Source organism: Nycticebus coucang, chromosome 12 (genome assembly GCF_027406575.1).
Source record: "Nycticebus coucang isolate mNycCou1 chromosome 12, mNycCou1.pri, whole genome shotgun sequence".
NCBI classification, from domain to species: Eukaryota; Metazoa; Chordata; class Mammalia; order Primates; family Lorisidae; genus Nycticebus; species Nycticebus coucang.
Window position 1 is genome coordinate 82873045 of NC_069791.1, and position 21677 is coordinate 82894721.

The window sequence follows — 21677 nt, forward strand, 5'->3', positions numbered from 1 at the left end:
GGGACATACAGTAATTAACTACTTAGCCATGTGGGAACCAAAACTTGTGCAAGGGCAGGGTTTTTTTGTTTTTTTGTTTTGTAGAGACAGAGTCTCACTTTATGGCCCTCGGTAGAGTGCCGTGGCCTCACACAGCTCACAGCAACCTCCAACTCCTGGGCTTAAGCGATTCTCTTGCTTCAGCCTCCCAAGTAGCTGGGACTACAGGAACCCGCCACAACGCCCAGCTATTTTTTGGTTGCAGTTCAGCTGGGGCCGGGTTTGAACCCGCCACCCTCGGTATATGGGGCCAGCGCCTTACCGACTGAGCCACAGGCACCGCTAAGGGCAGGGTTTTATTATTAAAGGAAGCTGAACAGAGTGAATACTGGAAGAAACTAGCAAGAAACATTGCCCACATGGAAACTCAACAGAAGTGGGGAAAGAAAACCTCTAGGTCTGGCCCTGGACAGAGCCCTTTCCTTTTCTCCTATCCCTTCCATATAAGCCCCAGACTGCAGAACTTGGAGCAAATGGTTGGTTCTTAGGGACCCAAGTATATCAGCAGAGGACTGAGAGACGTGTTAGAGCAGTAACAGATGCACAGCAGACTATGGCCAGCTGGAATCCTTAGGCACCTCTGTCCACACACCTCCCCTGAGCCCAGTCTAATAAAAATCATAAAATCCACGACTGGGAAAGACATTAAAAGACCTGTGTCCCAACTTCACTCTACTTAACACTGGGATAACTTCTACTTGCTTGAATACTGCTGGGAACAGGGAACTTGGCACCTTTGAAGGTTGCCTAATTCCATCTTGGGCAACTCCATGTGGGCTGAAACTTGTTTGTCTCTCCTACATGCCCCTGAGCAAGGTTCTGTCTTTCTAATCCTTTCTTCCTGAGATGACTTTAATACTCCCATCCAGGAGCCTCAGTTCAGATGTCTCCTTCTCCTCAAAGTCTTCTCTGACTTGCCCAGAATCTCAGTCATCTCAGCAAAGACTCCTTCAGATCTCATCTTCAATTCCTCTTTCTATACAAATTATTTATTAATTCAGCGAATGTTTATTGGATTCCTGCTGTATTACTAGGGTCTGGCTGATAGCATGGACTACAAGGAGAGACAAATGGGATCCTGGTATGATTAGATCCAGGGTTTAGGGCCACTGTCAGCTCTAGAACCCAGAGAGCAAATGGCAGGAGAAACACTGGGCAGCGGGCTCTCAGCCCAGGGTAGATCTACTGTGTCATCTTCATAAAATCATAGCAACAGCTCCTGTGTTTTGGGCTCCTACTCTATGACAGGTGTTTTATAGGTTTTGCTCTATTTAATCCTTATAACAACCCAAATACTACATACTATTATTGATCCCTTTTTCAGACCAGAAAACCAAGATTCAGAGAAGTTAAGTAATTTTTGCAAAGTCACACAGCCACATCTTATAAGAGCTGGGATTATAAACTCAGGTCTGTCTGACCTTTAAGGCCTAGACTTTTTGCTTTTTACTATATGCTTGAGAATAGCCATGTACTGACAAATGGGAATCCTAAATTCTAGGTAATTTCTTGTCAATTACTCCTCTGGGTCTCATTTTCCTCACCTGTCAAATGGTGGAACTATCCTCCGTTCTGCTAAAATATAAAACAAAGGCTGGGAGGTGCTTTGTCTCTAGCTGAAGTAGTCACGCCTGCCTACTGGGTCCTTTGACACCTGCTAGGAGGCCGCAAATACCACCCCCACTTCCTGGCCTCTGATTGGCCTTCCCCAGCCTCACCCTTCCCTGGCATAGCCTCTGCCCTGGAGGCCCATAAATCGCTGTTTTAGGAACTGTTAAGGCAATTCTTGGAATCATGAAACTTTTGGATCTGGAAGGATCTTGTCCAGAATCTCCTCCTCTGTCTACACTTCCTTTTTCTATGTCCCTTCTTCTTCTCCTGGTTGCATGTAATGTCCATTTCCCCAACTTGGGGGGATCCTCCTGAGAACTGGAGAAATCACTGACCTCTCTTTCCCCTCAGAGACTTACACAAACATCCCAGTTAGGTTTCCATAACTCAAAGGATTCTCAGCTCCTTGCAGAGAATTGAGACACCCACTATAGGGTTGTCCTCTGTTTTTCAAATATCTCCTTCCCTCCTCCCTCCCCTCTCTCAAAGGCCAGCTCTCAGATACATTATATATAGTTCAGAGTCACCCCCAAGTTGATTTTTGACTAGCACCCCTAAAAGTAATACTAATAATAGTAGTAGTCATAGTTACCATTATGGGTGATCTGCCCCAGAGTTTTCCCATAGCAGTTTTGTGACTGATTTCTGCTGTGTGTGCATTCAAGCTATACTATATTTAAAACACTATATTTCCCTAGCATTTAAAAATTACTTCCTTACCTTTTTTTTTTTTTTTTTTTCAACTTTTGGCTGGAGCTGCATTTGAACCTGCCACCTCTGGTATATGGGGCCAGCACCCTACTTCTTTGAGCACAGGCACCGCCCCACTTCCTTACCTTTTTTACTCAAATGTATCTAAAATGGAAACTACTGCATATAACCACCCAAAATGGAAAAACCACAGTCACATGTCACAATTAGAAATTAACTACAAAAAGAAACACCTAACCATAATTTTTTGTTTGTTTAGCAGGCCTGGGCTGGGCTCGAACCCATCAACCCTGGTACATGTGGCCGGCGCCCTACTCACTGAGCTACGGGTGCCAAGCCCTAATCATAACTTTTTTAAAAAGTTCATCTCCTAAGAAAATGCCAGGGGGCAGTGCCTAAGGCTCAAAGGGGTAGGGCGCTAGTCCTAAATGCTGGAGGTGGTGGGTTCAAACCCAGCCCCCGCCAAAAACTGCAAAAAAAAAAAAAAGGAAAGGAAATGTTAACCAGTTTGATGAAAATATTTCAAATTGGGCGGCGCCTGTGGCTCAGTCGGTAAGGCGCCGGCCCCATACACCGAGGGTGATGGGTTCAAACCCGAACCCGGCCAAACTGCAACCAAAAAATAGCTGGGCATTGTGGCGGGCCCTGTGGTCCCAGCTACTCGGGAGGCTGAGGCAAGAGAATCACTTAAGCCCAGGAGTTGGAGGTTGCTGTGAGCTGTGTGAGGCCACGGCACTCTACCAAGGGCAATAAAGTGAGACTCTATCTCTACAAAAAAAAAAAAAAAGAAAGAAAATATTTCAAATTGTATATAAAACCAGTGCATGGTGCCCCATGATTGCATTAGCTATGATTTAATAAAAAAAAAAATGCAGCTAAACTTCATCTCTGCACTACCTATGACAATCTCGTGTACTAAGAGTCACCAACACACACCCTTGAGGAAACCTTTGGTTGTGATATTGTGATATAGTGAGAATATTATTAAAAATAACGTTTGTCCACATATTGATATCAGAAATAAAGTACTGAGCTCCCATTGCTGCCACCAAGTAAGAAAAACGAACTCACTGTTTTGCTTTATATCGTTAAACAGCACTTCTGATGCTAAATGTGTGGGTTTTCCACACCAAGCAATTCTCTAATTCTCTGTGGATACCCACTACAGAGGGTGTCCTACAATTTAATTTGACATGACTTAAGCGGACCCCACAGATAAGGAGCTCAGTCCCACAAGACTGCATCCACTTCAGATGCCAATTGCAAGCCCAGGCCTCCCTCTCCTATACTTCTGGGGTTTCTATGACCCTCTCCTTGGGTTCATTACTTTACTATAATGGCTCACAAAACTCAGGGAAACATTCAGTCATATTTACTGGTATCGTATGCATCAGGGACTGGTTTCGTGTAAGACAATTTTTCTACAAACTGGGGGTGGGGCAATGGTTTGGGGGCGCTTCAAGTGCATTACATCTCCACCTCATCAGGCACTAGATCCTCACAAGGAGTGCACAACCTAGATCCTTCGCATGTGCAGTTTTATGGTAGGGTTGGTGTTCCTGTGAGAAAGTAATGCTGCCTCCTGTGGCAGGAGGTGGAGCTCAGGTGGTGATGGGAGAGCTGGGCAGCTGATGTAAATCCAGAAGCTTTGCTCGCCACTGCTTACCTCCTGCTGTGTGTTCTGGTTTCTACCAGGCCATGGACCATTACTGGTCCCAGTTCGTGGCCCAGGAGTCAAGGACCACAGGTATAAAGGATAAACCTCAGGAATAGCCAAATAGAAGGGCTATGTGGGTCGTTACAAAAGTTTTGAGATACACAAAAATCAAAAAACATAAAATCCATGCTGATGGAAACAAATGAAGCCCTCCCAGCAACACTGACAAGCTTGAGCAAGTTAAACTTTGACGGGTGAATCAGAAAGGATGCTGTCCACTGTGTTTCTTTGAAGTGAAATAAGGGACCGTAACACGGTCTGTCTCAAAACATTTGTAGTGACCTACATACATAAGGCAAAGAGTGAGGGGTGGGGTGAAGGTGGGGCTGTCCATGCCCTCTCCCAGAATCTCAATGCTGGGCATCAATATCAAAGCTCTCTGAACCCTTAGGGTTTTTATGGAGACTCCATTATATAGGCACAATTGATTAAACCAGTGGTCCTTGTTGTAAACTGACCTCCAGCCCCTCACTTCTCTCCCCTCTTGGGAGGGCGAAGACTAGGGCTGAAGTTTCCAACCTTCTGATTACATGGTTGGCTCTGGTGCCAGCCCCATGCTCTAGGAGTCCCCTCATTAGTATAAACTCAGGTATGGTTGTTTGAAAGGGGACTGTTATGAATAGCCAAAGATGTTCCTCTCACCACTATCACTCAGGAAATCCTGAGGGTTTTAGGAGCTCCATGACAGGAATGGAAATAAAGATCAAATGTTTACTTCTTCTTATACATGGATAATTTAAATTTCTATTTCTTCTTCCTTTTCAACCAGGTAGCAGGTCCTCAATGGGGGTCAGTTTGAGGTTTCTCCTGTGTCTTTGTCAAAGGTTGCTTAGGAGTGGAATTGGGAAGGGATATGGAATCATCTGGGCCTTGACATCACCTTGGCACACTGGCATCTTCCCCTTCTTCCTGTCTTTTCTGTCTCTCTTTACTGTCAACACATCACCCCTGCCTTTGTCAGTGTCCTCTGGGTTACTTCCCCCAGCCTTTGTATCAAACACTGGAGTTTATGGGCACCTCTGAGGTCTCTGCCTCTCCTTGGATGTCTCCACACTACTCAGAAAGAGCAGGACATGGGAGGCCTTTCTCAGAGACACATCAGTTCTAAGTTCTTATTCTTTTCTCTTCAAATGTCTCTTTCCTTGAGTTAGGGAGAGTATTTTAAAGTTTGTCCCCCATGACCACAATCCAACCCCATCCACCTTGCTCTGACAATTCTCTATGTCTTGAGTCCCCTAAGGCTGTTGAATTAAAAATGAAACTGCAAAGACAGCCTTGCACCTTCCTAATGAAAGCCACTCAGCCCTGACTGGTAAAAGGGAATGGGCTGAGATTTGTTACAAACTATGGGAGGCTATTGTTTTGGACTGAGGCTGAGGTGGGAGGATTACTTGAGGTCAGGAGTTCGAGACCAGCCTGAGCAAGAGTGATACCCTATCTCTACTAAAAATAGAAAAACTAGCCTGACACGGTGATGGGCACCTGGTGGGCACCTGTAGTCCCAGCTAGTTGAGGGGGGTCACTTGAGCCTAGGAGTCTGAAGTTGCTGTGTCATGGCACTCTAGCTTGGGCAATAGAGTGAGGCTCTGTTTAAAAAAAAAAAAAAAAAAAAAAAAACAGAAAAAAGAAAATCCTTGGTTAAGGAAAGCATCACTGAGAAAGTGGCTTTTGCGCAAAGGCCAGAAGGAAGTTGCAGCCATGCTGAAATTCCTGTTTATTTCCTTAAGCACACAGAAGTCACTCATACTAAATGCTACATAGTCAAACTGAAACTACAAGGAAAGTGATAGATCCCAAAAAGGCCATTTTTGCCTGAAAATAAGAGATTCCAGGTTGGGTGCTGTGTATCACATCCATAGTCCTAGCACTCTGGGAGGCCAAAGCAGGTGAATCATTTGAGCTCAGGAGTTTAAGATCAGCCTGAGCAACAGTGAGACCCTGTCTCTACTAAAAATAGAAAAACTAGCCAGGCATTGTGGCAGGTGCCTATAGTCCCAGCTATTTGGGAGGCTGAGGCAGGAAGGTCACTTGAGCCCAAGAGTTTGAGGTTGCTGTTGCTGTGAGTTAGGCTGACACCCTGGCACTCTAGTCTGGACAGCACAGTGAGATTTTGGGGCAGTGCCTGTGGCTCAAGGAGTAGGGCGCCGGTCCCATATGCTGGAGGTGGCGGGTTCAAACCCAGCCTCTGCCAAAAATTAAAAAAAAAAAAAAGCACAGTGAGATTTTTATCTCAGGAAAAAAATGGAGATTCCAGGCTCAGTGCCTGTAGCTCAGCGGCTAGAGTACCAGACACATACACCAGAGCTGGCGAGTTCGATCCAGCCCAGGCCTGCCAAACAACAATGACAACTACAACCAAAAAAAAAAAGAAAAAACAGCCAGTGTTGTGGTGGGCGCCTGTAGTCTCAGCTACTTGGAAGGCTGAGGCAAGAGAATTACTTAAGCCCAAGAGTTTGAGGTTGCTGTGAGCTGTGACACTACAGCACTCTATTCAGGGTGACAGCTTGAGACTCTGTCTCAAAAAAAAAAAGAGATTCCAGTCTCTCTGAGGGTAATATGGAAGTCCCCTCTGCTTTAACCCTTACTAAAAAGTAATCTGATGTTAACCAATCACTTTTTTTCTATTGTTCTGCTTCCTTGTTCCCATCTTACAGAACGTACAGTTCTGTCACTGCTCGGTGGGAACTCTCATTCTATTTCATAGACTGAAAAATGCCCTAATTCATGAGCCTTGAATAAAAGCCTATTTGATCTATAATTAATTTCTTGTCATTTTGTCTTTTGAAGGTCAATGGGGGAAGCTCTACCATGGTTTGTATATAAAAATATTAGTCAGCCACAACAATGGTTATCATCACACCAGCTATTCACTAGGGAAAAAGACCTGGGTCACAGGTTCACTGCTGGCCGAAGGCTGAGCCAAGAGTAAACCAAGCGTGCTGACATCCATGCCCCCCCATTTTTTTTTTTTTTTTTGAGACAGAGCCTCAAGCTGTCGCCCTGGGTAGAGTGCTGTGGCATCATAGCTCACAGCAACCTCCAACTCCTGGGCATAAGCGATCCTCCTGCCTCAGCCTCCCAAGTAGCTGAGACTACAGGCATCGCCACAATGCCCAGCTATTTTTTGGTTGTAGTTGCCTTTGTTGATTGGCAGGCCCGGGCTGGATTTGAACCCGCCAGCTCTGGTGTATGTGGCTGGCGCCCTAGTCACTTGAGCTACAGGCGCTGAGCCATGCCCTTAATTTCTAGAGAGTGCTGTGGCCTTCAGGGAGTCCCAAGTGAGCAAGCAAGGAGGTGCAAAAGGACCCAGCCCCTGACTGCCATGAATTTGAGGTTGCTATGAGCTAGGTTAACACCATGACACGCTACACAAGGGTGACAGAGTGAGACTCTGTCTCAAAAAAAAAACGAAAAGAGGGGCGCGGCCTGTGGCTCAGTGAGTAGGGCGCTGGCCCCATATGCCCAGGGTGGCGGGTTCAAACCCAGCCCTGGCCAAACTGCAACCAAAAAATAGCCGGGCATTGTGGCGGGCGCCTGTAGTCCCAGCTGCTCGGGAGGCTGAGGCAAGAGAATTGCGTAAGCCCAAGGGTTAGAGGTTGCTGTGAGCTGTGTGACGCCACGGCACTCTACCCGAGGGTGGTACGGTGAGACTCTGCCTCTACAAAAAAAAAAAAAAAAAGAGAGAGAAAGAAAGAAAAGACAAGAAGCAGAATTATTTAATTGAGAGTAGCTGATGGCTGAGGGTAGAGATCAGTAAATGCTTCTTTTATATACATATATGAGGGCTGTCCAGAAAGTGTCCAGCTATGTAATATGAAAACTAGAGACATACATGGCTGCATATTTTCTGGACAGCCCTTGTGTTTGTGTGTGTGTGTGTTTGTTTGTTTTTATTTATGTATTTATTTATTTATTTGAGACAGAGTCTCACGATGTCACCCTTGGTGGAGGTGACATAGTGACGTCAAGGGTGTCACGCCTTGGCGTCACACCTCACAGCAACCTCAAACTCTTGGGCACAACCGATTCTCTTGCCACAGCCTCCCAAGAGCTGGGTCTATAGGCGCCCACCACAACACCCAGCTATTTTTTGGTGGTTGTTATTTGGCAGGCTCGGGCTGGGTTTGAACCCGCCAGCTCCAATGTATGTGGCTGGCATCCTAGCCACTGAACTATAGGCGCTGAGCCTATTTATTTATTTATTTAGAGATAGGGAGTCTCACAATATTGCCCAGACTGGTCTTGAACTCTTGGCCTCAAAGTGATCTTCCTGCCTCAGCTTCCCAAACTGCTGTAATTACAGGCATGAGCCACTACTCCCCAGCTAGTAAATGCTTCTTTGAAGAGTTAGCATTTGAGCTGAAAACTCAAATGAATGAATATAACAAGAAACTGTATGAGAACAGGAGTATTAGTTACCATTACTGGATTACAAGTGACATCACAACTTAAAGGCCTAAAACAACACACATTTATTATCTCACAGTTCCTGTGGGGCAGGGATTTGGGTGTGGCTCTGATGGGTGGTTCTGGCTCATAAGATGGCAGTCACTGTGGTGGCCAGGACTACAGTTATCTTTTTTTTTTTTTTTTTTTGTCACACGGCTCACAGCAACCTCTAACTCTTGGGCTTACACGATTCTCTTGCCTCAGTCTCCCGAGCAGCTGGGACTACAGGCGCCCGCCACAACACCTGGCTATTTTTTTTGTTGTTGCTGCAGTTTGGCCGGGGCTGGGTTTGAACCCGCCACCCTGGGCATATGGGGCCAGCGCCCTACTCACTGAGCCACAGGCGCCGCCGGGACTACAATTATCTTAAGGATGGAAAATGGGAGAGGCAGGAAGCAGAATCTGCTTTCAAGCTCACTCAGTGTTGGCAGGCACCAAGTGCTTACTGGATGCTGTTCAGAGACAAGTTCCTTGCCACGTGGGCCTCTCCAAAGGGCAGTTTATGATGTGGCAGCTGGCTTCCCCCCAGAACAAGAACTCTGAATAAGAAAGAACAAGAGATGGTACACAAGACAGAAGCCTTGGTCTTTTTCATTTGTTTTTGTTTTGTTTTAGAGATAAAGTCTTGCTCTGTTATCTAGGCTGGAGTACAGTAGCCTGATGACAACTCACTGCAACTTCCAGCTCCTGGGCTCAAGCAATCCTCCTGCCTCAGCCTACCAAAGTGCTAATACTATAGGCATGTACTACTACATCCAGCTAATTTTTCTAGTTTTTAGTAGAGACAGGGTCTCACTATGTTGCTCAGGCTAGTCTTAAACTTCTCCCCTCAAGGGATCCTCTTGCCTCAGCTGCTAAAGGCATGAGCCACTAGCTACCATAGTCTTTTTGTAAGCTCAGAAGTAACTTATTTCTTGGAAGTGAATCACTAAGTCCAGTCCACACTTATCTCTATAAGAATAGCAGGGCAACACGAGGGTGTTATGGGCAGCAGGAAACCTTATCCTACTCACATGACCTCAGTCAAGGAATAAGTACAGATAAGTAAGGTCAGGGAAGATGGGGAACCAGGCTGTGAAGCTTTCTGACTTCTGGGGTGGCACTGATTCATGCCAAAATGGAGTAGAAAAGTAAGAGTGAGCCGCCAAACTTTGAGGAGCTGTGTGAAGGCGTACAGCACTGAGCGCTGATGCCTAATAGGACAATGGGTTTTGAGAGGATACCTCAATGGTGTAAGTTTGTGGACTGCAATTCGCACACTTTTGTCTAATAAATAGATAATTAGAAATATATGCCAGGGGTGGCACCTGTGGCTCAAAGAGTAGGGTGTCGGCCCCATATACCAGAGGTGGTGGGTTCAAACATTGCCCCAGCCAAAAACTGCAAAAAAAAAAAAAAAAATGAAATATATGCCAGGTGAGATAGCTTGTGCCTTAGTCCCCAGTGACTGGGGAGGCCACAACAGAAAGACCACTTGAGGCTGGGAGTTTAAGGCCAGTCTGAACCACTTAGGCAGACCTGTTTCTGTGAAAAATAAAAATGGAATCTTTGGGCTCGGTGCCCATAGCTCAGTGGTTAGGGTGCTAGCCACATGCATTGGTGCTGGTGGGTTGGAAACTGGCTGGGCCTGCAAACACACACACACACACACAATAGCGGGCGTTGTGGCAGGCACCTGTGGTCCCAGCTACTACGGAGATTGAGGCAAGATCTCTTGAGCCCAGGAGTTTGAGGTTGCTGTGAGCTGTGACTCCACTGCACTCTACCCAGGACGACATAGTAAAACTCTGTATCAAAAAAAAAACAAAAAACGGAATCTTTGTCAGGTGGTCAGTAAAAGCTCCCTGAAAGAGGATGAGCCCCTAGTGAGGCTGGAAAGTCAGACGCAAAGGTAATGTTACAGGTTTAAGAAAGAAAAAGTTAAGTCGATGGTTCCTACAATGAGTCTTTCCCCCAGAACTACAATTCCCAGCATGCCTCGGGGGGATTTTTGAGCGAAGTTTGCTGGTAACCGTGATGGCTCAGGCTCTGTTGGAGACATCATATCTTCACGCGAAGCCACTGCCAGGCGGTGGGCGGAAGCAGTTGGTAACCTAGCAGTAGAGTTGGGGGAAGGCAAGGGATGAGGGGAGGTAATCTATAGCCCTGAAAAACCCGACGCAGATTGTCGGGGGCGGCGGGAAGAGCTGGAGACCGGGCGACCGCCAGCGGGAGTAAAGGGGTTGGGGGTAGGCCGTGGGGTGGGTTGGGAAACCCTGAAGTGTCCTCTCTTCTGCTTAGTTCAGTCAGGTGCTGCTACCCTGCTCCATGGAAGAGGGTGCCGCTCCCCCAGGGGTCTCCTGAAGTTCTGTCAGGTCTCATCAACCATTCTCCCCAGCCCGTTTGACAAAGTCCACATTCTTTTTTTTTTTCTTTGTTCCTTGAAGCAGAGTCTCACACTGTCACCCTGGGCAGAGTGCCGTAAGGGTTACTCTAGCACACTGCAACCTCAAACTCCTGGACTCAAGCGATCCTCCTGCCTCAGCCTCTCAAGAGGGGAGGGACTACAGGTGTGCAATACCATGCCTGACTAATTTTTCTATTTCTTTTTTTTTTTTTTTTTTGGTTTTTGGCCGGGGCCAGGTTTGAACCTACCACCTCCGGCATATGGGACTGGGGCCCTACTCCTTGAGGCACAGGCGCCACCCAATTTTTCTATTTCTTAGTAGAGACTGGAGTCTTCTGTCTTGCTTAGCCTGATCTCAAAGTCCTGGCCTCAAGGGATCCTCCCACCTCAGCCTCCCAGAGTGCTGACATTATAGGTGTGAGCCACCACGCTGGATCCAGATCCATATTCTTGGATGTAGTCTTCCAGGACTTCAACCACCTGCACCTTCTTCTACGTGTCCTTGGGTTCCTCTTCTCTAGAGTTGGTATTTAGAGAAGGTACACAATAGGGCGGCGCCTGTGGCTCAGTGAGTAGGGCGCTGGCCCCATATGCCGAGGGTGGCGGGTTCAAACCCAGCCCTGGCCAAACTGCAACAACAACAAAAAAAGTAGCCGGGTGCTGTGGCGGGCGCTGAGGCAAGAGAATCGGGAGGCTGAGGCAAGAGAATCGCTTAAGCCCAGGAGCTGGAGGTTGCTGTGAGCTGTGTGATGCCACGGCACTCTACCAAGGGCCATAAAGTGAGACTCTGTCTCTACAAAAAAAAAAAAGAGAAGGTACACAATAAATGTTCATGAATGAATGTGTGAGAAATAGCCTGGCTTCACACCATCCCTTTTGCTGAGGACGTCTCTCCTGTCTGCCTGTCAGACTTCCCCTCCTTCTCTATAGTAACCTTTGTCCCTTGACAGTGTAGTAAAGCTGTCTTTCCATGATAGAGTTTTTCCAGTCATCCAACAGGTGTGACCCTCCTAATTAACCCATAAGGCAAATATAGTCATTATCCCCGTTTTACAGATGAGGAAACCCAGGCTCAAAATGAAAATGAGCCTTGAGGCCAAGCTGAAGCTGGACCCCTTGGTCAGGTCCAGAGAGGTCAGAGACTCTCTCTTGCAGGAAGCCCTTGTAAGAATAGCCCTCTCCTCACACAAAGCCCTGTACCCTTTGCTCCTCCTGCTACATTCCAGCCTGTTTCAGGGCAGACTGTGTCTGCATCTACTTCCCCTTTGAATGTGAACAAAGTGAGGAGATGGTCATCAAACTTTGTTGGCTCTATTTGAGTTGGCTGGGACTGCTCTGCTTACCTTCCCAGGTACCAGGTGGGACAGTTGTCTTCTGTGGCTCAGACGAGCAAGATAAAGACATTGAAGTCCTGACCATCTATTTCTGCATGGTGGGTTTGGGATGGGGAGGGGGTGCTGCTGAGTGGGAATGAGTTAGCTTCAAGATCTATCACCTGCAGAAGTGGATGTGAGTTAGGATGGAGATCAAGGAGATACTAAGGGGAGCTTGATGTGACTGGGACCTATGACCTCAACCTAAGCTCTCTGATGGCTAGTTTTCTGCTTTCATCTACCTCTTTCCTCCTAAGGGCTTCTTTATATTCACTGAGAAAACTTGGAATACACCTGGACAGGTGATCAATACAAGAATTTGAGGGAATGACTATGAGATTTCTGGTAAGAGAGTGTGAAGTGCCAGAGGCTGGGAGATCCACACTTTTCTTTGCCCTCTTGTTGTCTCTGGCCCTTGCACTTTTTTTTTTGCAGTTTTTGGCGGGGGTTGGGCTTGAACCCACCACCTCCAGCATATGGGGCCAGCGCCCTACTTCTTTGAGCCACAGGTGCCACCCCACCCTTTTTTTTGGAGACAGTATCTTGCTTTGTTGTCCAAGCTAGAGTACAGTGATGTCATCATAGCTCACTGCAACTTTCAACTCCATTTTCAACTTTTCTGTCTGAAATGCTCTCTCTACTGGCTTCTGACACAGTGCTCTTTCTAGTGCATGATACTGTTTGACTTTATTATGATTCTTTATCTAGCCTATGATTTTTGACATTGGAAAACTCATTTAGAAGAGTAGGTAAAAAAGGGGTGAGAACATGTACTACAAGCAGCAGAAAAAGCTCTCAAAAGCTCTCAAACTAGCTTTTGCAAAACATAAGATTGGCTCGTAAAACTGAACATTTCAGAAATAGTTGTTTCAGGAATGGTTGGATCTAGGAGTTCAATATAAATAATAATCAAGATTCTTGCATCTCTCTCTAGCTCTCAGCTCTACTCTTTCACGCATTGGTTTCAGATGGGCTCAAGATCTTCCCTCAGAACAGCTCCCAACAGTTTTGGTTCATACCCTAGTGATCCCCCCGGAGAGAGAAAGAGAATGAATGCACAAGAATGAGACTCTTTCCTTATGGCAAATCCAGGGGTGAACTCTGGATCTGTGTTGCCTTCCCATCCCCAAACTATTCATTGTAGTGAAGGGCATGGAGCACCCTTACTGTCTGGGCCTGGGTCTTGTGCCTACCATGGAGAGTGGCAGTCTTTGAGAAAGAGGAGAGATGATTCCCCCAAAGGAAAATCTAGTGATTTTCTTCTTTAAAACCTAAAAATGGGCAGCACCTGTGGCTCAAAAAAGTAGGGCGCCAGCCCCATATACTGGAAATGGCAGGTACAAACCCAGCCCGGTTCAAAAACTGCAAAAAAAAAAAAAAAAACTTAAAAAAGAGGTACAGGGCATGGTGGTATGCACTTGTAGTCCTAGCGACTCAGAAGGCTGGGGCAGGAGGATCACTTGAGCCCAGAAGTTCCAGGCTGCAGTAAGCTATGATCACACTACTGCATTCTAGCCTGCATGACAGAGCTAGACTCCATCTCTAAGAAAATTAAAAATTAAAAAATAAAGGCCAGGCCAGGCATGGTGACTCACGCCTGTAATCCTAGAACTCTGTAAGGCCAAGGCAGGTAGATTGCCCAAGCTCAGGTGTTCAAGACCAGCCTGAGCAAGAGAAACTTGGTCTCTACTAAAAATAGAAAAACTAGTTGAGCATTGTGGCAGGTGCCTGCTGTCCCAGCTACTTGGGAGGCTGAAGCAGGAGAGCATTTGATCCCAGGAGTGTGAGGTTGCTGTGATAGGAGTGTGATAGGAGTGTTAGGCTGATGTCACAGCACTCTAGCCTGGGTAACAGAGTAAGACTCTGTCTCAAAAAAATAAAGACCAGGCATGGTGCCTCAGTCTGTAATCCTAGCCTGAGCAAGAGTGAAACCCCATCTCCACAAAAAAAAATTGAAGAAGAATTAGCCAGATGTGTGTGTGGTGGGGGGGCACCTGTAGTCCCAGCTGCTTAGGAGGCTGACACAGCAGGATTGTTTGAGCCTAGGAGTTTAAGGTTGTTGTGAGCTAAAATGCCATGGCACCCTAGCCAGGGGCAACAGAAGTGAGACTCTGTCTCAAAAATTTAATTAATTAATTAAAAAAATAAAATAAGAGGAATGGGTGGGAAGGTGGAAATGACAAATGTCAACTATATCCCTAAAAATGCTCTTTTCTCCCACCCTCTCACCCTTGTTGAGTCTTTGCTTTATGTCTCCTCAACACTAATAGCACTTTCCAGTTTCCAGGGTACCAGACCACACGTGCTGCAGCACTCTCTGTTTCTCTGTGAAGAAGGTGCTGCTGTACCCTTTCTCCAGGTGAAGAAACAAAGACCAGAAAGTGGTTTCCTGGGATCTCCCAATATGTTGCAAACCCTGCCCTGCTCTGTCTCATTCTCTCTGGTTTCACGTGTATGTCCAGTATTCTCAGCTTAGTGGCCTCCTCTGTGGGCAAGGACCATGGTCCCACACCTCAGTATTCAACCCCTAGCTCTATCATCCCTTTCCTACCCAATTTTACCACCTCAAGGCAGGAACATGGGAGGAAGTAGAAGCAGTTTATGGTGACACTGCCAACAGGACCTAGATGTCTGATGAGGTGGGTGAAGGCTGGAGGTCTGGAAAAGATTCTAGGGGGTTGAGAAGGGCCCAGGATGTGTAGAAAAATTGACAGGCTAAGAGACAACTGTCTGGATCTTAGGGTTGTACACAGGGCAGGACAGTCCTCAGAGCCATGGAGGGCAGAGGCATGTACCAGTAGGTGAGATGAGAAGGAGGAGAAAGGAGCTGGTTATTTAAAGAGCTGAGGGAAGAGTGTCCCAGGTAGAAGGAATAGCAGGTGCAGAGGTCCTGATGTGGGAGTATACCCGGTGTGTTTGCAGGGCAGCCAGGAGGCCAGGGAGACAAGGATCATGGGGCTTGGTGCCTATAGCTCAGTGGTTAGGGCACCAGCCACATATACCGGGGCTGGCAGGTTCGAACCCAGCCCAGGCCTGCCAAACAACAAAGACAACTACAATCAAAAAATAGCGGGGTGTTGTGGCAGGCGCCTGTAGTCCCAGCTACATGGAAGGCTGAGGCAAGAGAATCACTTAAACCCAAGAGTTTGAGGTTGCTATGAGCTGTGACGACACGATACTCTACTGAGGGCAACATAATGAAACTCTGTCTCAAAAAAAAGAAAGAAAGAAAAGGATCATGGGAACACTATAGGCCATAAAGAGGGTTTCTGTTTTTACTCAGAGGCAAATGGGGATCCATGGGAATTAGTGAAACAATCATGCCCTTTTGGGACCCAGAACCAGAACTGAGGCAAGAGGAAACAAAGTGGTGGGCGGAAACATGTATGTTGTATATATATATTTTGTACAGATCAGCTAGTACAAAAAATTCTAGCGGTGGGTGGGTATGTGTTGCTGGGTGTGTCCCATTCATGGGAAGTAAACTGTCTGCTCATGTGAGGGTTCATATGCAGTGGGCAGGACAAGCAAGGAACGTGGTGCCAGAGGTGACTGAGCCCCCATGGAAGTAACCAACTGAGGACCCTGGGATGGACATGGGGCCCAATGTCAACCTGGGAGCTTAGGGCCACTGGAGGACCTGGTGGGAATGCCCAGGGCCTGCCTGCCCCTCTCAGACATCCGGCAGGGCCTATCCTAGAGCTCAGCCCAGGGTCTGCCTCCATTCTGTGTCCTCCTCTTAGGGAGGCTGATGATGCACCTGCGAAGGTGCTGCTGCAGTGCAGGGCAAGGGCTCCTGAGCACAAGGGATACCTACAGTAGAAGCCAGCACATCCATCCACCCAGAGGTCCTCACATCTGAGGCTGTTCACACCCTAGCCCAGGTTCCAAATGGCTGGCTCCCTGAGATTTCTGTTCTGGCCTGAAATTCACTCTGACTTATGTCTCTGGGTCACCAGACCCCTTCTTCCTTTAGCTCCTCCTCCTTAACCTGCACCTCACTTCCCCCTCCACTTCCTAAGCTCGAATCGCAGCCTCTTTTGCGCACCTGCTGCCTTCCTCCTGCAGCTGTCCTTCAGCCCTGTGGATAAGAAGCACCATTGAATTTATTAATCACAACTAAGATTTCTGGAGAACTTCCCATGGATCGGACCTTGTACTACTAATAATAGCTGAAACCTACCCTGTTCTGAGCACTATACACAATAGCTCATTGAATCTTCTACCAGGGTGTCCAACCAGTGGCCTGCAGGTCGCATGTGGATTATGTGAGGACTTTTTTGCTTATCTGTGATGTCAGATATCACGAGAATTATGAATGGACCTTTTTTTTCTTTTTTTGGCTCATCAGCATTTGTTTGTGTCTGTGTATTTAATGTATGGCCCAAGACAACTTTTTCTTCTGATGTGCAGTAGAGAAGAAAAAGGTCAGAGACCCCTGCAATTGTCTTACAAGGCTTGGTGCACTGGCTCATGCCTATTATCCTAATGCTTCAAGAGTTTGAAGCAGGAGGACCCCTTGAGGCTGGGAGTTTGAGAGCAGACTGGGCAACGTAGCAAGACCCAGTCTCTATTAAAAAATAGAAAAATTAGCTGGGTAAAGTAACACTTGTAGTCCCAGCTACTTGGGAGGCTGAGACAGGATTGCTGGAGCCTTGGAGTTGGAGGTTTCTGTGAACTATGATTACACCACTGCACTCTAACTAGCCTGCATGACAGAGTAAGACCCTGTCTCTAAAAGTCCCAGTCTTATGAATTTGTATTATTTTCTTTACATTATAGACGATGAAAATCAGGTATAGAGAGGTTAAATTACTTGCCTAAGATCACACAGCTCTTCAGTGGTAGTGCCATTTTATATGCATAATTGTCATAGCAGTCCTACCTAGCTGGTATAAGTAGCATCCTCACCTGGTTAATGAGTTTAGCACAAAGAGGTTACATGCCTTGACCAGAGATCAGACCCTGGAAGTGTGGGAGCTCTGGAAGGAGGAGTGTGGGGCCCAAGCCAGCATAACCCCTTCCAAGTGCATCTTCATATCCAGGATGAGAGGTGGGCCTCATTTTACAGACGAGGAGACTGAAGCTGAGAGTGTTTAGCTATCTTGCCCAAGAGGATACACAGAGGAAAGGGCAGAGCCGGGACTCAAATCGGGACTTTTTATCCCTAGTTGGTGTTTTTCCTCTGCAGGCCCTGCCTCTTTGGTTTGAACTCTTCCTTCCCAGCACTCAGCAGACATAGCTTCCCACCTTCCCCTCACCCCAGGGTAACTCAGTCTTTCCAGGCCTGATTCACTGGCCATCTACTACCCTTACCCTCCTCTTTTCAGCCCTCCCCAGGTGCCTGCGAGGCTGTGAGAGCAGCAGGGTACACAGTGCCCCCCATACAGGGAGAAAAAAATGAAGTGGACCAAGGGAGAGAAGCCCTTTTTCCTTCACCAGATTCTTCCTCCCAGGGTTGTTGGTCACATGATAGGCACACATTTGGGACACCCCATCCCCACCCTGAGGTGAACAGCAGGGGCCCAGACACCAAAGCCCCTTGCTGCTGCCACTCTGCGAAGTAAGTGCTGGTGGAGCCTAGGTCAGGTGTGGGGTGAGCTCTGTGTGCATAAAGGCAGTAGGCCCTGCGATCGGGATGGCACCCTGGGCCTTGCCTGCCCTCTCCTGGCCCAGCCCCAGGATCACACCACCTGTGCTTGGGAGCTCCTGAGGTGAGGCCTCTATCTGGACCTTCCCTCCTCATAGCTTTTCTGCCTTCACAGCACACCATCTTTCCCAAAGAGGTTAGTTCCAAGCCTTGGAGCTGACATCACAGAGTGCAGGGATTCCCCACATGAGCCCAGGCTGAAAACAGACAAATAGCCACCACTCTGGGCTGGGAGTGGTGGCTCACATCTATAATCCTAGCACTCTGGGAGGCTGAGGCAGGTGGATTGCTTGAGCTCAGGAGTTTGAGCCTGAGCAAGGGTGAGACCTCCTCTCTACTAAAAATAGAAAAACTGGGCGGCGCCTGTGGCTCAGTGAGTAGGGCGCTGGCCCCATATGCCAAGGGTGGCGGGTTCAAACCCAGCCCCGGCCAAACTGCAACAAAAAAATAGCCGGGTGTTGTGGTGGGCGCCTGTAGTCCTAGCTGCTCGGGAGGCTGAGGCAGGAGAATCGCGTAAGCCCAAGAGTTAGAGGTTGCTGTGAGCCGTGTGACGCCACGGCACTCTACCTGAGGACACTACAGTGAGACTCTGTCTCTACCAAAAAAAAAAAAAAAAATAGAAAAACTGAGGCAAGAGGATCACTTGAGCCCAAGAGCATGAGACTGCTGTGAGCTATGACATCATAGCACTCTACCCAGAGGGACCGAGTGAGACTCTGTCTCAAAAAATTTAAAAAATTAAAAAACACTTTCCCTTGGGCTGCGCCTGTGGCTCAAAGGAGTAGGGCACCAGCCCCATATGCCGGAGGTGGCAGGTTCAAACCCAGCCCCGGCCAAAAACTGCAAAAAAAAAAAGACTTTCCCTCTCTGATTCCAACCTGATGTCACTTCTGCCCCTGAGCTTAGGATTCCTACACAAGCCCATGGAGGGCCCTACAGGATCAGAGCTGGAAAATAACCAGAAAAATTGGTGGATAGGTTCCTGCTGCCTAATTTTTTTTTTTTTTGGTCCAGGTTTTAATTTCTCTTCATAATAGTGGTATCATTTGAAAATAGATATCACTCTTTTTTGAGACAGTCTTACTTTGTCACCCTGGGCAGAGTGCCATGGTGTCATAGCTCACAGCAACCTCAAACTCTTGGGCTCAAGGGATTCTCTTGCCTCAGCCTTCCAAGTAGCTGGAACTACAGGTGCCTGCCACAATGCCTGGCTATTTTTCTTTTTGTATGTGTGTGTGTGTGGTTTTTGGCCGGGGCTGGGTTTGAACCTGCCACCTCTGGCATATGGGACCGGCACCCTACTCCTTGAGCCACAGGCACCGCCCCATGCCTGGCTATTTTTTAAGATGAGGTCTCACTCTGGCTCAGGCTGGTCTCAAACCCGTGTGCTCAGGCAAAACACCCGCCTGGGCCTCCCAAATGCTAGGATTACAGGCATGAGCCACTGTGCCCGGCCTCTTGATATCACTTTTTAATGAAAAATCTTAGTCCAAACTAGGCCAATGACTTACCTGAGGTTGCCAGAAATGTTAGCTCTACACTGGACTCCACACCCCAGGCTTCCTGGTTTCCTTTCTCCCAGTTCTCACCCTCACTGTATCCCTCCTGCTTCCTGCTGGCACTAACCCAAGACTTAGTCCATCAACCAAGACTTATCAGTAGACACAGGTAGCCAGAGACTAGTCTAGACCCATCCTCCAAGAATACAGACAAAGGCTGGCACTGTCCTCACTGGTCCTCTGGGTTCTTGCCAAGGGTCCACTGGGTCTCATGCCCAGCAGCCCAGGTGCCCTCCCTGCCCAGGCCAGAGTGTGTGCTGAGTGTAAGGCTGATGGTGAGACCCAGGGCTTAGGTTAGTCCCAGATTTGTTCCATCCAGGAAACTTATCACATGTCATCAGCACAAGCAGAACCTGAATCAGGCACTTATGGCAGAAGACAGATTTGTTCAACAATGATTTTTTTTTTTTGCAGTTTTTGGCCGGGGCCAGGTTTGAACCCACCACCTCCGGTATATGGGGCTGGCACCCTACTTTTTGAGCCACAGGGCACCACCCAGATATTTTGTTTTTTTGAGACAGGGTCTTGTTCTATCACCTGGGCTAGAGTGTAATAGTGTCACCATAGCTCACTGCAACTTCAACTTCAAACTCCTGGACTCAAGTGATCCTCCTGCCTCAGCCTACGAAGTAGCTGGAAATACACGTGCCCACCATGATGCCCAGATAATTCTTCTATTTTTGTAGTAATGGGGTCTTGCTCTTACTCAGGCTAGTCTCAAATTCCTGGCTTCAAGTGATCCTCTCAGCTCAGCCTCCCAAAGTGCTATGATTACAGGTATGAACCATTGCGCCCCACCAACAATGATTTATTAAGAGCTTCCCATTGTTAGCTTCTGGGGACACACCAGTGCACAAAAAAAGGCAAAAATTCTCACCCTTGTGGAACTCTTATTCTCATGCACAAAGACAGACACCCCCCCCAAAAAAAAAGGTGGGGGGGGCAAATGTTAGTTATCTAAAATATATAAATGTCAGGCAAAAAATAATGCAGGGAAGGGGATAGAAAGATTCAAGAGCAGGGTTTTAGTAGGAAGGTGACATTTGAGCTTTTTTTTTCAGAGCCTAAGTTGCACTGGCTGGAGTGCAGTCAATGGCTATTTACAGGCACAATTATGGCACATTGCAGCTGCAAACTTCTGCCTCAGCCTCCCAAGTAGACTAGAGGTGCATGCCACCACACCTAGATTGAGCAGAGATCTTAGGGAGAGAGTGAGCTTTGTAGATAACTGGAAGAAGAGAGCTTCAGGCAGAAGGAATAGCGAGTGCAAAGGCCCTGAGGTAGGAGTGTGCCTGGCATGTGTATGGCTGGGGTGGTGTGGCAAAGTCAGAGTAAACAAGATTTTAAAAATATGATACGTCCATTTGAGACAAGATTTATGGCAGAAAGGGATGAGCTAGCAACAGAGGGTTTGGATGCAGGAAAGAGAACTTCAGAGAAGGCAGGATGGCATTCCAGGCAGAGAACAGCTGTGCATAGGCAAGAAAATATGAGGTGGCTCATCTCATTGACACATGAGTGGAACATCACGGGAGCTGGAAGAGGATGAGGGTGAGTCTGCTGCAGCCAGGTTCAGAAGGGCAGAGAAGCAGCGCGAGATGAGGTCTTAGGGAGCCCTGGGAGGGTTTGGGAGGACCAGGAGGCTGTGATCAGAGAGTGCGAGATGGGGTTCAAGATTCGAAAGACATAGCTATGGGTGCCAGCAGAGGGTGGTAGGGGCTGTGGAGAGAAAAGAGGGAGGACCTGTGTAGATGAGGGGCTGAGTGTGGCATGCTTCCAGGATGACAGCAGGACTTAGAGATGCACACGAGACAAGACAGACCTACGTTCTCACCATCAGTCTCAGATGTGTGAGACCCTCCACCCTAGTGAGCTGCCACCACTGGGGGACACTGCCGGGGAGCACTGTGCAGCTCCTCTGGGGGCTCCAGCCCTGCTTCCCTGTCCTCCCACAGCTGCCCTGCAGGGCTGCTCCAGGGCAGATACTGGTACTTCCCTGGTAGTTGGTCTTAGTAGCACTGGTGAGCAGAGCCCAGGGAAGGGATGCTGAGGAGGCAGGGAGCAAGCAGGGGAAGCCCCCTTGGTTTCTATCTCACAGCAGGGACCCAACTGGGAAACCCCACAGGTCCCAAAAGGAAAGTGGCAGCAGTGGGCCTTGGGGAAGACCAAGAAACCCCATCCT